The following is a 4,424-nucleotide window of genomic DNA, read 5'->3' as shown; positions in this document are numbered from 1 at the left end:
AGAAGTGGCAATCAACAGAGACACTATCAGAGAGGATGGCAGAAGCAGAGATGCCATAAGGTAGATATGGACAATAATAAGCATTCTACTTCAAATTTATATTCAGTTTTCAAGTATTTCTTACAACAACCTTGTAAATAGACAAGACAGTTAAGTTCTGTATTTTACTGATGAAGAAATTAGACTCAGTGAGAGTAAATTATTCTGGGTCACAAAACTAATTATTTGCAAAGCTGGGATCAGAATATAGGTCACCCATCTCCAGTCTAGTGCTGGATATAATAGTTGAGTAATTTTTTTTCAAATATTTGGTTACGGATGATAAGTCGGAGATGAGTATAGAGCTTTGTAAGGGAACAAATAATGTCTGAGGAAATTTGAAAACAAGGACTGGTATTAAAAATGAAGCTAATAAGAAGTACCATGTTTATCTGCGTATAGGGTGTGAGAGTGGAGGGGGTATTTGCATGCGTATGTGTGTTTAAAGTGGAACATTTAGATAGAGATTCTCCTAGAAATAGAATTCTGAGCCAGAGAATAAAGAAAGAAGAATACCATGGAGTCTTTTAAAAGGTCCATTTCTCATTGTTACTATCCCCGGTATCTCTCTGAGCATACAAGAACAAAACAACAACAACAAATTCTGGAGAAATAATTTATAGAAAGAGAGGAATTATTAAACACATATTCAAAATATTTTAGATTGAGTAGTCATGTGGTACCCAATTATTGCTATGGGATGAAAAGCCCCTTAAAGAATACTTGTGAATACCCTGAATACGGACACAAAGCCTCTGGTGAATTACTAATAAGCCCACAGCAAAGTTCAAGATCTTACGACTCTTTTGGGTCAGGGACAATATGGATTGTTACCTAGCAGTCCATCCAGGTGGGCCACCTCACCTCCTTTTGTTGTTTAGGCAGCATCTGCTACTGTGGAAGGATAATGATGTGCAGAGCCATCTCAACTCCCAGTTTTGGCAGGCAAAGCAGAAAGTATTCTAGTTTGGGAGTTTATTTTCAAGCCAACTTATTCTCCACTTGTCATCTTTAAACATTATTTAAAAATTCATATTCAGGTTCCCAGGAAGGATTAATCTAAGACAGAGAAGGAAATATGGTGTTTGAGTAACTGACACATTTCGCTCATCCCTAATCTCCATCTGCAACTCCACCACACATGTTCACTTTGGTGAATGAACTAATGTATATCAGAGAGAAAGGAGAAATGCTAGAAAGAAGTGAGAGCAATGACTGTAGTTGGTCCTAATTCTCACTTTGTTCAAGACTGAAGTGAGCAGATTCTCAGTAAAGGTGTTCCTGAAAGCAAACAGGTCAAGAAAAAGGCAAGAAATAAAGAAAGCCAGAGGCAAACAGAGACCTCAGCAAGAGAAGGACATGACCCGCAGACATGAGCGCCTGATGGAAAACAAACCCTAAAGAAAGCTTGAGACAGAACAGCAAAGAAAATGATCAAACTCCAGTCCCATTGGAACTTTGAGAAACTCACCTCCCAAAGACTGTGCTGTTGGTGGGGGCAGGGGGACGGTGGATAGAAGGAGAGAGAGAATATATGTCAGGACTTATTGTTGGCAGTATTATGATAATGAGAACGATAGTTCTATTCAGAACTTCAGTGTAAAAAAAAGTGTTCCATAATTTTGGCAGTTTGGAGGTTTGGCAATTGGTATAAAAAAGAGAAAAAAAAATCAACATTTAAAACTGGTGAGTTTTACCTTCTTCCTCCATTTCTCTGAGCTCCAGTTTTTCTGAGGCAGTAAAGTCACCTATTCCCTGAAATGCTTGATAGTCTAAATAGAAAAGTATTCCCAAGATATTTCTGAGACGTATGTTTTACCTTTTTACAGAGAGCAAAAATTAGCATTCAGATTCCTTGTTACAAGTCCCATTTTGATCTTTTTTTAATTGCCAGTGAAAAAGTAATGAAAAGCAATTCTGATTTAGCCACAAAAATCCTACAAATGATAAAAAAGACCAAGCTGACAGGTGCACTGAAAATGGTCATGTTTTTTCCTCTCGCTTTGAGTTGAACTATAGCTAATAATGATACTGACTCATTCTTTGTACTTCTCTTGGTGTCTTTCATGTGAAGAGCTCAAAGCCCTTTATGAATAATAAATAATTAGGTCTTGCAAAAGTCCTTAAAGTGGGAGTGTGACAATGACATTGTACCCATTTTGCAGTTGAATGATGGAGCTCTAGGCCGAGAGCTGGCCATGGAAACACAGTCTTCTCTGTGGTCTCTGCCTTTGGCTTATATATCTCACTTTGGGAGTCTCTCAAACTCCCACACACTTCTAGAAGAAGTCAGCCTCCGTATTTTCACTTCTATCTCGTGCTAAACTCACTGATTTAAGCAACCTTCATTGTTCTTCCATTTTCTATTTCCGTCTATCACTCATTTTTGCTTGCTTCTAGGCTCACGTAATCATCGTCTCTGCTGCTTTGTGAGAATTACTACATCTCTGGTGTACCCTGCACCTGACAAAGTAGAATAGGGCTTCTATTCCCTTTTAAAAAACAGTTAAGGAAGAAGTATTTATTGGTTTCCTAGTATGCCTGCAGCAGCAGCCTGAGCACAGCAAGAGCTTCAGAAAGAGCAAAAGACACAGATCCTTCTTTGGAAAAGCTGTAGCGAGGTGAGGAGACAGACAGGACACACATGGTATAGCAAAGAACAACACCAAATCCTGTATCAAATACTTCATCCTGCGTCACCAAACCCTAGGAATTCAAGAATTCAGAAGAAAGGGCTGAGGAGTCAGACACTTCCAGGAGGTTGGGTTTGGTTGAGATTTTGAAGATTCGGTGAGGATAAGATTTAGGAGACAGTGGTGTTCCAGGTCCAGGGCGAAAGGCACCCTGGGGAGGAGGCATCTAGCATGTTAAGGGATAATAACACATAAAGTTATAGAACATCTCTCCACAGCATGCATCACAGGCCCTTGCATGTATTAGAACTGAAGGAAATGGGGTGTGTGATTGACATGTACAGGGAGTACAGGGCACAGAGCTTAGCACAGTTTCTTTACAGGGATGGGAAACTCAACCTAGAAACGTGTGAAGAAGAGATTTTTCTTCCTGTCAAGTAAATTCATGATAGCTTTCATTTAATGAAATTCTTTTTTTCTCAAACATAATTCACATTTAATTACAAGTCATGATTATTCATTACTTTGTTATAAAATGGTCAATAGAGTCTTTAAATATGTAAAAAATTATTTTCTTTCATTTACATAAGCATTTTAAAATATAAGGTAACACTACAGAACAGTGTAACAGGTTTTCTGTCACTTGTAAACAGAATTAGAAGGCAATCCCCAGAATTCCAGAACTGTCGTGGAGATATGGTAATTTTAATTTACAAGCTGGATAAACTGCATTCAACAAGGAGTCAAGGGTGTTGGGTTTGAGTTGCCATCTTGCATGTTATGATCTTGAACAAGTCTGTCAACTCCTGGATATCAGAAGCCCCACCAGAGAATGAAAGGTATTAAATCAGGCCACTTTGAAGATTCTTTCCAGCTCTGTTATTCTATAATGCCATGAAATCAGAGTAACAGGTTCCAGGCTGTTTGGGGTCAGGGATTTTAGAACCTATGTTCAATATACATTATTTTTCAAATGTCTACTTTTTGGAGTCATATATATATATTTGAATGTGCATGTAACGACCTCTTCATCATTAGCAATAAAAGTTTCTCAAGGATGTATTTTCCATTTCTTGCTTTGTTTTCAGCTTTCTTTGTAAATTTCCTCAAGATTTCTTCTAGATTTGTGGAGGGCAAAAGCTTCACTATCTTTTCATGCGATGTACCACCCTTATCCAAAACCACATCACTCTTCCTGAGTTCTAAGACCTTGGACAGATACGCTGTAAAGCTCAGCATTATCCTCCCTCTCCGATGGAGGCGCCGCCGATAGCCACATTTACCGCCTCTGCTGTCAAATCTGTTCCAGTATTTTGTTTGCAGCCAGGTTTGGCATGGATGGCTATGGTGCCACAACCTTCAGAAACAACTGCCAGAGGACCTAAGGGAGGAAGTGATCTCTCTGGTTCTTTGATCTGGCTTTTACCCTTCGTCATCGCGCCAGCTTTCCTCTGCATCTTGGTGCCAAGAGGGACCCGAGTGGAGCCCCAAGTACTCAATGCAGCCCTGAGCTGCCTCAGCCCACTGCCAAGCCCCAGCATCCCTGCCTGGGGAGGCCTTAACGAAATTCTTTATTCTCACTTTATTTTAACTTACTCTTCTGCGGGGGGTCTTGAAGTATGTTCCACATTTCTGGAGGCAGAGGCTCTGCTATATGTCAGTATCCAAAGCGTAGAGCAGTCTAGGGGAGGGTGCGTGTGTAAAGGAGTATCAGGAGCAAGGGAATGTTCCCTGTCTGGGGCTCTGCTCAGT

At 39.9% G+C, this 4,424-nt stretch overlaps 1 pseudogene; it reads right to left on the bottom strand.

The window, feature by feature from the left end:
* Positions 1-3,382: 3,382 nt before the first annotated feature.
* LOC104658710 lies at positions 3,383-4,213 on the bottom strand (annotated as a pseudogene).
* Positions 4,214-4,424: the final 211 nt, after the last annotated feature.

Source organism: Rhinopithecus roxellana, chromosome 21 (assembly GCF_007565055.1).
Source record: "Rhinopithecus roxellana isolate Shanxi Qingling chromosome 21, ASM756505v1, whole genome shotgun sequence".
In the NCBI taxonomy this organism is placed as follows: domain Eukaryota; kingdom Metazoa; phylum Chordata; class Mammalia; order Primates; family Cercopithecidae; genus Rhinopithecus; species Rhinopithecus roxellana.
The sequence above is the reverse complement of the archived record's forward strand: the minus strand, read 5'-3'. Positions and strand labels throughout refer to the sequence as shown.